Here is a 13100-nt window from a genome sequence, read left to right as displayed (position 1 = left end):
TGGGAATGGGTGGGTAGGGAAGTGGGGGGGGGGGCTATGGGGGACTTTTGGGATAGCATTGGAAATGTAATTTAGAAAAATACGTAATAAAAATATTTAAAAATATTTCATTTTATATTTAATTAATAGATAAGTGTACATCTTTGTGGACTATAATGTGATTAATTTAGATATATGTAGATACATAGACAAAATACAGTGGTCAATTCTGAGTAATTAGCATTTCCATCTTAAAGAGTTCTCACATCTGTGTTGAGAAACTTCAAACTCCTGTTTGTTAGAACTCTATAAAATTGGGGCAGCTGCTTTGGCTCAGTAGATGAAGGTGTTTGCAGCCAAGACTGACAATTGAGTTTGAACCCCAAAACCCACATGGTAGAAACACATGTTCATGCGCGCGCGCGCGCGCGCGCGCGCACACACACACACACACACACACACACACACACACAGCCACTTATCTCGCCCACATACAAATGAATAAGTGTAGTTTTTTATATGCAGAGGTCTAGCTTCAGCTCTGTGGGAGAACTCTTGTCTAGCATGTGCAAAGTCTTAGATCTGACATCCTGACCTCATCTACAAATGAACAAATGGATATGTGCATGGGTGAAGCAGTTCTACTGTATTCTATGATACTTGAACTTAATTCTCCTATGTCATCCCCCTAATTCCAATTACATTCTCCTAATGTGAATGCATTTTGATACTCGCCCAACTCCTACCATGTAATTGTGAAAAAATCATTTGAAACTTATTTCTTGTTGTATATATGTTTTTGTGATTGGGGAGGGGTAGACATGACACAGAACACATATACAGAGGTCAGAGGGCTACTGTAAAGTTGGTTCTCTCCTTATACCTTTATGTGAGTTTCCAGGGATTAAACTCAGGTCTCTAGGCTTATATGACAAGCTCCCTTATCCACTGAGCCATCTCTCCTGTCCCAACAGCTTTTTAAAAATTATTTTATTTTTATGTCTATGTATGTATTTGTGTCTCTCTGTGTGTGCACATATGTGCAGGTGCTCAAGAGACCAGGAGAGGACGTTGGCTCTCCTAGAGCAGGAGTTAGAAGTCTTTGTGAGCCTTGCGACATGGGTGCTAAGAACTAAATTTGAGGTTTTGGTAAGAGCAACAAACACTCATAAGCATCAAGCATTCCTGACTACAGAGCCAGCCCTCTGGCTGTCTGAACAGTTTTTGGAATGAGTATATTTTATTCAGAGTTTTGCCATTATGAAAATTATGAAAAACTCTTTCTTTTATCAGCAATAAATAAAACATGATGATTACTCAAATCAAAACCAAAACAAACAAAAACAGTTACTTGTTACCAGAATCAAAGATCTGGGTTGCCAGACACTCAAAATTATCAAATTTGGGAAAAGAGAATTGGTAGGAAAAAAAAGTCACATGGATACAAAATTGGCACAGATGTTGGTCCAGCTTCTCAGAACTCTAGCAAGAGGCTCAGGAGCCTGAAGGGCTGTGATGGCTGGAGGAAGGAGGGTCAGTGAGGCTGTAGATGGAGTGGGTAGGTCTTCCTGAGGCAGAACATGAAAATAGACAAGAGACCTGGGCTTTCAGTGGCTCCTGCTGAGGAAGCAGGCTACAAAGGCCATTTGGGTTAGGTGACTAAATACAGATTTGGCAGATAATGCCTTTACCATACGGACAGCTTGACAGCCAGGGGGTTAGGAATGTCAGGAAGTCAAAAGAGACAGAGGCTGAAGGCCTACTTCAAGGCAGCCTTTGTCACATTACTGTACCTTCTAGGTTTCATGTCAACTTGACACAGCTAGAATTATTGGAGAGGAGGGGTCCTCAATTAATAATTTGCCTCCATAAGATTGGGCTGTAGGCAGGCCTGTATGGCATTTCCTTAATTAGTAATTGAGGGGTGAGGGCCCAGCTCATTGTGGGCTTGGGGTGCTATAAGGAGTAAACCAGTAAGCAGCATTGCTCCGTGACCTCTACATCAGCTCCTGCCCACAGATTCCTGCCCTGCCTGAATTCCTATCCTGATTTCCTTGGTTGATAGAAGTGTAAGCAAAACAAGCACTTTCCTCTTCAACTTGCTTTTGGTGGTCTACAGAGTGAGTTCCAGGACAGCCAGGGCTACAGAAAGAAACCCTGTCTTGACAAAAAAAGAAAAGAAGAAAAGCAACTATTACTAAGACAGTTACCCTCTGACCTAGAAATTCTATTATTGGGTAAGCATACACCCATGACAAATGAAAGTGCATGTCAGCATTAAAACTCATACTGAAAGCCAGGTGTAGTGCTTGTGCTTATAATCCTGTTACTTGGTAGTTCAAAGCTAGAGGGTATCTAGAGGCCAGCCTGGGCTATATACTGAGTTCAAGGCTAGCCTGGGCTACTGAGTAAGAGATTCCATCTCAGAAAAAGAGAGAGGACAAATAGTCACCAACAGTTATTAAATTGACAAGGAAAATGTGGTATATTTAAATTAAAATAGTATCCAATCATAAAAATGAATTAAGTACAAACACATACTACAACACAGACAAACCTTGAAAAACAGTAATGTAAGTGAAAGAAATCAGACACAAAAGTCTTATTCTATTATTCCATGATATGAAATATCTAGAATAAAAAAAGAATAGAATCTGGGCATGGTAGCATGAAGTTGTAGTCCCAGACCTGAGGGTGGGGCTGACACAGGAGGATCTAGGGCTTAGGGTCAGTCTGGGCAATGTCACATGATCATGTCTTAAAACAACATGGGGATGAGACAACGCTATAGGAAGTAAAAAAGACTAAAGTTCATTTTATAGTGTATGAAAATATTGAAGAATAAAATGTAAACAAATAAAACAACAACAACAAAAAGAGGTTAGAACCACTCAGTGTCAAGGAACTTGCCTAAACGTGCACAAGACTCTGAGTCCAATCCTCAACATTGCAAAAAAAAAAAAAAACAGTAAAATTAGGCAAAACCAGAACACTAACAAAAACCATACATTCCAGAGGGTGGTAGATTCTCTCTAGTGTTGGAGTCCGTCAATAGACCCTCACTCACAAAGACCACAAAGACCGACACCACTGAAAACCGCAAGAGGTTTTCTTATTAATCCAGTCAGAGTGTTGGGAACCCCCCTCAGCACGCAGGTGAGAGGAGAGACCCCAAACAAACAAAGAACACACTTTATACCTTGTAAGGGGCAGATTTAGGCAACAGGGCTAGCTGGCTTATTCTAATTGCTTTAGCAAGTAACCCTTCCAGGCATTGCTTGGTTTGCATAGAGTGACTCCCTTTGGCCTGTTCCCTCACTCTGACTGCCCTTATGGATTTTTAAAAAATTATTTATTTATTATTATTTTTTAGCATTGTTTAGTCAGTCAGCTTCCTTATCTGGCTCTGTACTTGGCCTGCTAGTATAGTTTGGAAAGTCCCTTCAGAGGGGGACTTTCCAAACTAGGTGGTCTTGAATTTATTTTGGATTCTCTACTAGCTCAATAAAACTGATTTTGAGAGGTGAGCATACCTGCAACCCTAGCACTCAGCAGGCTGACACAGGAAGACCTGGAGTTCCAGGCCAGTCCTCTGGTCCTCGCTATACATCCCAGAGTCAAAACCAAGATAGCTCAGTAGGTAAAAGTACTTGTTGCTAAGCTAATGACATCCCAGGACCCACTGGGTGGAAGGAGAAAACTGACTCCTGCAAGATGCTCTCTGACCTTGAAATGGCTATTCCTGGCTGTCAACTAGACTATATCTGGAATGAACTACAAACCAGAAACAAAAGGCTCACCTGTGATCCAGCTCTTGAGGCTGGAAGTCACAGGTTTCTGACCTGGATCTTGGCATAGAGATCTTGAGGCAGCAGCCATGAAAAGCTTAGGTCCAGGCCAGGTTGTACATGCCTTTAATCCCAGGACATGGAGGCAAGCAGATCTCTGAGCTCAAGGTCAGCCTGGGACAAAGCAAGTCTCAGATCTAGGCATGGTGTTACACACCTTTAATCTGGGCTACAGCTTCTGCTGGAGACCTAAATAAGGACATTGGAAAAAGGAAGATTCATTCTTCTTTGCCTGCTTGCATTTACTTGCGAACACATCTGTTGGAACCTACTTCTACAGAAGACCAGCTGAAACAACTAGCCTCCTGGAACTGAGCAACTACTAGATTATTGAACTTCCCATTCACTGTTGGCCATCGTTGGGGTAGTTGGACTATAGACTACAAATCTTCACAATAAATGTCAATATAGAGAGACATTCCATAAGTTTTGTGACTCTAGAGAACTCTGACTAATACAGACCTCTACACACACACTCAAGTGCCTCCATCTACACAAGCTTTCACATACACATATGTGTGGAGATGTCTCGGGAGCTCCGGGCCAGAGAGTGTGCCAAGATGAGAATAGTCCACTTGAGCCATGTGGCCTACTGGTGCCCAGTGTAGCACTGGAACTTGCCAATCTTTTTAATATTTTCTGCAAAGCACACAAAACACACACACACACACACCAACTAAATAAATAAATGTGAAAACATTTAAAGACTAACCTTGTTTCATATTTTTATTTTTTATTTTTTTATCTATACTGTTAGAGACCAGAACCCAAGACCTTAAGCATACTAGCCAAACACTCCACTGTTGAGTTATATCTATATCCCTAACATTTCAGAATAGAGATAGGAGGACCGGAAGATTGAGGTTATCTTCAGCTAACAGAGAATCTACAGGCCAGCCTGGGCTACAACAAAGAAAAAGTCATAAGATGGTATTTAATTCTTAGTAAACTTCAGGGTAGGAAGTAGGGAGAGAGAGAGTAGGAATAGAGGTAGAAAGGGAAGAATGTGGAGGGTCAGGGCAGAGGAGGGGAGGGAAGGGGAGGAGTGAAGGAGGGGAGGACAAGACTATGAGTCCTGGCCTCAGTCTCTAGTACCTCAAACAACAAAATACCAGCAATAAATAACAAGCACTCCTCAGATCAGCTATACTATGGTATGTCCTTGGCTCATGATGCCAGTGACTGGAAGGTCCACACAGTGTGTGCCTGCTGCATCCTGGTGAGGAACCCATATCCGAATCACAGCATGGCCTAGAGGTGGAAAGGGAAACAACTGTGTGCAGAAATGTCCAGACACAGAGGTGCCCTTGCTACTCATTTGTTTTTGCCTTTCCTCTTATATTCTCACTCCCTTTTGTATCTATTTATGTACTGGGTTTTGTTTTGTTTGAGATGGCATCTACTCTGTGGCTAATCCAGAAAGATCTGGAATTCACTAAGTAGCTTAAGCTGGCCTTGAACTGGTGGTAATCCTCCTGCCTCAGCTTCCCAATGATGGGGATTCACCTTGATGAATGTCTTTACAACAGCCTGCTCTTACAAGAGCTGACTCCCTTCCAAGGACAGTCATAAACTAATCATCCCAGAGTAAGTGCCCTCTTTCTAAGCTTCTTCTACTCCTCACATGGGGGTGTGGACTAAACCTCCCACATTGAGGCAATCATTTCCAGATCAGTGCATTCCCAGCCACATACCATGATTTCCTGGCAAGAAAAAAATGTGTTGGTTTTCACTTCATTATAGCAATAAATGAAGATTAAAAATAAGTATAATATAGCTCAAGAAAGTTGAGGGGCTGGAGGTTTAGCTCATCAGTTAAGAAGCCTGACTAAGCCGGGCAGTGGTGGCACACGACTTTAATCCCAGCACTTGGGAGGCAGAGGCAGGCAGATCTCTGAGTTCAAGGCCAGCCTGGTCTACAAAGTGAGTTCCAGGACAGCCAGGGCTATACAGAGAAACCCTGTCTTGAAAAAACAACAACAACAACAACACACACACACACAAAGCCTGGCTAAGGACTGGGGATTCGATTCCCAGAATCCACACGAAGGCTCACAGCCATCTGTAACTCCAGCCTTAGGAAATCTGATGCCCTCTTCTGGCCTCACAGGCACCAGGCATGCACATGGTTCACAGTAATGCATAGGGACAAAATGCCCACACACATACAAATAATTAAATGCATAAAGTTGAAAGAGGAAGTATGGAATGAGCCAATGATGTTTAACTAATTTATCTAATGGAAAAAAGCTACCGTTTAAGGAATATCAGTGGTATCATGAAAGACACATATTCAGTTCCTGTTCCCAGCTCCCAGCACAGCACTCTAAAACCCTTGGAATTTACCAAACGGAAGCATCTTGTAAGTTGTAAGTGTTCATAATGAGCTTCTTTCAATCATACATGAGTTAACTCAAAGAATATATGAGGGGCTGGAGAGATGGCTCAGTGTAGGAGCCTTGGCTGCTCTTCCAAAGGACTCAAGCTTGGTTCTTGGCACCCACACTAGGCAGTTCACAACAAACTCCAGTTCCAAAGCATCCAACATCCTCTTCTGGCCTCCCTAGGCACTCTACACATGTGACACACACACATATACCCACACATATGCATGGACCACACATGTGCATGTGCTTGAACACACACACACACACACACCTCAGAAAAAATAATTAAAATCTAAAATTAACCTTATCACAGGATTTTTTTTTAAGTACAAAAGCTAGGAATGGCAGTGCACACCTTTAATCCCATCACTTGTGAGGTGAAGACAAGTAGATCTCTGAGTTTGAGGGTGGTCTGATCTACATAACAAGTTCTAGGACAACCAGGGCTATATAGTGAGGCTTCATCTAAAAACGAGGAACCAGCACAGTGGTTCAGTAGGTAAAGGCACTTGTTGTGAAGCCTGACCTGAGCTCAAGTCCTGTAACCCACATGGTGGGAGAAAGTGAACTCTTGAGAATAGTTCTCTGACCTCTGTGTGCTTCTAGTGATAGACTTCAAGGTACACACACACTTCTAAAATATGTATAAAGTTAGAAAAAATAGGGCTGGTGAGCTGGCTCAGCAGGTAGGAGCATTGACTGCACTTCTGAAGGTCTTGAGTTCAAATCCTAGCAACCACATGGTGGCTCACAACCATCTGTAATGTGAGATCTGATGCCCTCTTCTGGTGTGTCTAAAGACAGCTACAGTGTACTTACATAAACCTTTTTTTAAAAAGTTAGAAAAATAATATATGATATATACAAATTATAACCCATAATACAATGTGTGGCGAGATTATTCTTGCTGGGTCCCTAGATAACATCAGGATGTTCACCTGAAAGACCTCACAATGAAAGGGTTAGAATTTTCACCTCTCGCTACTCTTCTCAAAGAACAGGAAAGGGACTAGAGATTGACTTTACTACTGATGATTTAATAAATGCCTAAATTACAGGGGCCACACAATCTTCTAGGTTAGTGAAGGCATCCACATGCCAGTAGGTGGCATCCTATAGGGATGTGGGAGCTGAGAGGGAGCCTCTTACCCATACCTCTCTCTTTGTATCTCTTCTAATTGCTAGGTTTTTTGTTTGGTTGGTTTTATTTTGTTTTTTGAAACAGGAGTCTCACACTGTAGTGCAGGTTGATTTGGAACACAGTATGTAACCCAGGTAAGCCTTGACAGGTTAGCAGTCCTCCTACTTTAGTTTTCTGACTGCTGGAATTTACAAGCATGAGCTGCGATTCCCAATTCCACTTTGCTGATTGTACTAAGTTATATCCTTCTCACCCTTTCTCACCCCTTCTCTCTCTCTCTCTCTCTCTCTCTCTCTCTCCAAGGCCCACCTTGGTCTTGCTATATATCTGAGGATGACCTTAAACTCCTAACCCTCCTATCTCCAGGTTATACCTTTGTATACCTTTGTTTACTTGGAGATACAGACCTGCTATGGGTTTTAAGCTGTTTTTGACTGTTCCACATCAATCTTCTGGGTGCCAACAGAAATTATAGACACATACCCATCACCATGCCAGGCAGCATTTTATACTTCATATTAACCCAGTATTCACAGCATTCCCTTGAGTTCTGTGAGCCATTCTAGCAATTACCAATTCCTGGGGAGTATGTCATGAGAGCCCTCAGTTTATAGCTGGTTAACTGAAAGTACAGGTGTTGGGGATATTGACTAGCCTCACAAGTGGTTCTGTCTTTTGGGACTGAGCTTAACAAATGGCATTTGACTCAAGGTACAAAGTGTTAGAATTTAATTGAATTGTTGAGTCCTATTTGGTGTTAAATGATTGGAAAGCAGATGTGAAAATAGATATATTTATTCTTTCTTTCTTTCTTTCTTTCTTTCTTTCTTTCTTTCTTTCTTTCTTTCTTTCTTTCTTTTTTCTTTTTTTCTTTTTGGTTTTTCAAGACAGGGTTTCTCTGTATAGCCCTGGCTGTCCTGGAACTCACTTTGTAGACTAGGCTGGCCTCAAACTCAGAAATCCGCCTGCCTCTGCCTCCCGAGTGCTGGGATTAAAGGCGTGCGCCACCACTGCCCGGCAATAGATATATTTAGTACCACAAAGAACAGCAGCATAAGTTTGTGGATATCTAATTCTAAACTATCAGTTCTGAGACCTTACACTATTGGAAATTGTCAGTAACTGATAGTTGTGCAGATTAATACATGTAAATTAATTCTCTGAAAGTGAAGGATAACTTTGTCTTCTCTAACCCTTAAAAATGGTGGATTAAGTTGTCCCAGGAGTCCACCCTGGTGCTCTCGGCACATGAGTCGTGGAAACGGGAGGACTGAGAATTGCAGGCCAGATCAAAACATGGTACTTCATACCTGTAATCCCTGCCCTTGGAAAGCTGAACAGGAAGCTCACAAGATGATGGACAACCTGGGCCACAATAGGAGGCTCACAAGATGACAGACAGCCTAGGCCACACAGAGACCCTGTCTCACAGAACAGAACAGAACAACAGAACAGAACAGAACAGAACAGAACAGAACAGAACAGAACAGAACAAAACAAATGATAAAGACAGATTACTGTCTCTTGAAATTTCACTCCAACAGGGTGAAAGACATTGCTCAGTAGCATAACTCTAGCCTGTCAGTTTTTTATTCCATATAAATCTGTAGGGAGTTTTTTCTATTGAATTGTTTATAATACCTTACTTGTTTCTTCACTGATAATTTATTAAACCTTAAATTTAAAAAAATTCTGATAGATGCAAGGTGTAGTGGCTCACATTTAAAATCCCACTACTCAGGACACTGATACAGGAGGATCACCATCAACTGGATGCTAGCTTGGGCCACTGAGTTCAAGTCTAGCATGGGCTAGAGAGTGAAACCCTCAAAAAAATGTATAAGAAAAAGTAAGAACAACGAAATAGACGTATTTCTGCTTCCATTAATTCATTCATGTACTCTTTCCATAAATTTGAGTGTGCACTCTGACTCTAGATATCATTTATCATGAGCAGTAGAGATGTAAAAAATAAAAAGACAGTAAAACAAGACTTCACCTAGTCTAATGGGACAGACAATAATCTGTCTAAAATAAAATAAAATAAAAGAAAGAAAGAAAGAAAGAAAGAAAGAAAGAAAGAAAGAGTAGCCGTAACGCCACAGGATTAATATTTTAACACCAATTATTCAGGATGTTCTTGATGATCAAAGAAGGAATGGGGAAGTGGGTGGGGAGTGTCTTGGTTACTGTTCTATTGCTGTGATGAAAATACTATGACCAAAGCAGCAATTAAAGGAAGCATTTAATTGGAGGCTTGCTTAAAGTTTCAGAGGGCTAATCTATGACCATCAGGGTACAGAGCATTGTGGTACGCACGCAGGTAGGCATGGTGCTGAGAGCTCTATCTGGTGTGAGAACTAATATCTGATGTGCTAATTGCAGGCGGGGGGTGGGGTGGCTTTTGAAACCTCAAAGCCCACGCCCAATGGCATACTTTCTTCAACAAGACCACACTAAAGGCAATAAGGCCACATACTTCTTTTCTTTTTCCTTCCTTCCTTCCTTCCTTCCTTCCTTCCTTCCTTCCTTCCTTCCTTCCTTCCTTCCTTTCTTTCTTTCTTTCTTTCTTTCTTTCTTGTTGCTCTGACGGGATTAGTCGAAGAGACCGAATCCCATATCCTCATCTGATTCCTCCCACTCTTCCTTTGCTTCAGCTTTAGCAGGGGCTGCCGCAGCCACAGGGGCAGCAGTAATGGCGGCAGCTGCAGGGGCAGCAGCTGCAAATGCAGATGGATCAGCCAGGAAGGCCTTGACCTTTTCAGCAAGTGGGAAGGTGTACTCAGTCTCCACAGACAATGCCAGGACGCGCTTGTACCCATTGATGATGGAGTGTGGCACCGAGGCAACAGTTGGGTACCGGATCTGCAGACACACACTGGGCACGTTGCGGACACCCTCCAGGAAGCGAGAGTGCAGGGCCTGCTCTGTGATGTCGAGCACTTCCGGGTTATAAATGCTGCCGTTGTCAAACACCTGCTGGATGATCAGCCCGAAGGAGAAGGGGGAGATGTTCAGCATGTTCAGCAGTGTGGCCTCGCTGGCTCCCACCTTGTCTCCAGTCTTTATCAGCTGCACATCACTCAGAATTTCAATGGTGTCTCTGGAGATTTTCGTGGTGATGCCCAAAGCCTGGAAGAAGGAGGTCTTCTCCGGCCCCAGACCAGTGTTCTGAGCTGGCACAGTGACCTCACACGGGGCGATGGCACCAGCACGAGCAGCAGCTGGCACCTTATTGGCCAACAGCATATCCCTAATCTCAGTGAGGTCCTCCTTGGTGAACACGAAGCCCACGAAGCCCACGTTCCCCCGGATGTGAGGCAGCAGTTTCTCTAGAGCTGGGTTGTTCTCCAGGTGGCCCCTGATGGCCTTGCGCATCATGGTGTTCTTGCCCATTAGCACCACGGCCTTCCCTTGGAGGGACATGCGGATCTGCTGCATCTGCTTGGAGCCCACGTTGTCTGCTCCCACAATGAAGCAACTTTTGGATGATTTTGAGGAAGTAGTTGGACTTCCAGATCGCCCTGACTTCCCTGGGCATCACGGCAGTGTGTCAGGGATTGCCACGCGGGGTTTAAAGACGTTGTCACTCCAACGAGGATGCCTGGCGAGAGGCCACATATTTCTAATCCTTCCCAAATAGGTCCACTAAACTGGGGACTAAGCATTTAAGTATATATGAGCCAATGGGTTTTGTCATTCAAACCACCACAGGGAGAGGTCTACAGATAAGACTTATGGAAGGAAGTTGTAGGAGGAGGCAGAGGGGTATCAAATAGGCATCAGAGAGAAGAGAAACATTGGTTCATCTTAGAAATTATGACTAAAATATAGAGTTTAAGGGGGCATATGATCAGAGAGCGGTGGAATTTCCAAACGAATAGTAAGGATAGATAGGATGAGGAGTTATTTCTATGGAGATATGAGACATGGAAGCAGATGAAGTGTTTAAGGAAGAGAGATAAAGTATTGGCTTTTCATTTTCTAAAGCTCTTTCAGGGGTGTGGAGAATAAACTAGAGATGGCTGATAACAGAAAGACCTTTGCAATAATTTAACTGAAGGGCAATGGTGCCAGAAGATTCAGAAACAAGTGATGGACTCAAGGTGTGTGTGTGTGTGTGTGTGTGTGTGTGTGTGTGTGTGTGTGTGTGTAAGAAAGAGAGGACACACACAACACACACACACACACACACAGAGAGAGAGAGAGAGAGAGAGAGAGAGAATGAGTATCAAAACTTCTTGGTGATTGTGGATGCCAATAGAAGTAAAAGAGGAATTCAAACATAATTTAGTCATATTTGCACCCACACTGCATTGTTTCTGTGTCTGCTATTCAGCAGGCAGATTTTGCCCTGGTTGTTTATTGGAACTCTCTATGTGGACCAGGTTGACCTCAAACTCAGAGATTTACCTGTGTCTGCCTCCTGAGTACATAGATTAAAGACTACCACCACCACTACCACCACACCCTACTGACCTTAAATCATGACATAGCTGGTCTCCCTTTTCTCCTGAATTCAGATCTTAACATAGTCAACTGCTCAAGTGTGACCCTTTGGATAGCCAATGGCAGCTACCTGGGCAGTCATTTTGTATGGTATTTCTATGTTTTGTTTGTCATTATTTAATACCATTAAACATTATCTTGTTTTGTTCCTTTGTGTTTTTTTTTTTTCAATCTCAGAAATCCTCCAGCCTCAGACCCAGATTTTATTTCGTTCTGTTCTACTTTATTTCATTCTACGTCTACATGAACTCTGTTAAGGCAGACTTGCCGTCTGCTTTGCTTACCACTAAATGTTATTATTTGACAAGAGCCTGGCAATTAGAGCCTGGCAATAAAAAAAGGAAGTGTATCTCTTGCCAATTCTCCTCCTATTCTAAGTCCTAGACATAGCGAATAGATTCCAGTGCTCCAAAGAAACCCAATAGCTTTCCTGGTGCTGCTTGCATGGAGCATGGTTCCCTTTGTATCTAGCCTTTTGCTAACCTTATGTTCCCCTAATACTTTGTTCATTTCATTACCTTGTGTGTTTCCCTGTTGGAAGAAAGCAAGTTGAGAACATCGTGTGTCTGAAACACCTAGCTAAGAGAGATAACAGGCACTTAGTAAATGATTATTGGGATCACTTGGGAAACTGTTGGAACTACAGAATCTTAGCCCTCACCCCAGATCAACTGAATCACAATCAGTATTGTGCAAAGTCTAAAGGCATTTTCACATTAAAGTGAGAAGAACACTACCTTAGTGATGATGATATACAGTCTAAAGTTAATAAAGGCCTGTAGTGACCCACAAGGGAAAGTAGATGTGCTAAATAAAAGGGAATGACACTGGGCACTGGAAAAACCTGGTTGTAAACAATATAATAGGCAGTGCATGCCTGTTATCCCAGCACTTGGGAAGTAGAGACAGGAGTATTAGGAGGTCAAGATCATCCTCAGTTAAACAGCAAGTTTGAGACTACCCTGTGCTATGACACTCTGTCTCACAAAACAAAAGTGAAAAAGAGAAGGAGGAAGCAAAGAAAAAAAGAGGAAAGAAAGGAACAAAGAAAGAAAGAAAGAAAACAAGAGAGAAAGAAAGAAAGATAGAGAAGCAAAGAAAGAAAGAGAGAGGGGGGAAGAAAGAAAGAAAGAAAACAAGAGAGAAAGAAAGAAAGAAAGAAAGAAAGAAAGAAAGAAAGAAAGAAAGAAAGAAAGAAAGAAAGCAGAAGAGGAGGAAGATTCTGCCATGTTTGGC

The 13100-nt window shown here is 42.4% G+C and overlaps 1 pseudogene across 1 annotated transcript; it reads right to left on the bottom strand.

Moving 5' to 3' along the window:
• Window positions 1-9950: 9950 nt before the first annotated feature.
• Window positions 9951-10896, bottom strand: LOC110302154 (annotated as a pseudogene). Its single transcript, XR_002378783.1, has one exon. The product of XR_002378783.1 is annotated as a 60S acidic ribosomal protein P0 pseudogene (transcript).
• Window positions 10897-13100: the final 2204 nt, after the last annotated feature.

Source organism: Mus caroli, chromosome 9 (genome assembly GCF_900094665.2).
Source record: "Mus caroli chromosome 9, CAROLI_EIJ_v1.1, whole genome shotgun sequence".
Classification (NCBI taxonomy): domain Eukaryota; kingdom Metazoa; phylum Chordata; class Mammalia; order Rodentia; family Muridae; genus Mus; species Mus caroli.
Note: the sequence above shows the minus strand (reverse complement) of the source record. Positions and strands in the feature narration are given on the sequence as shown.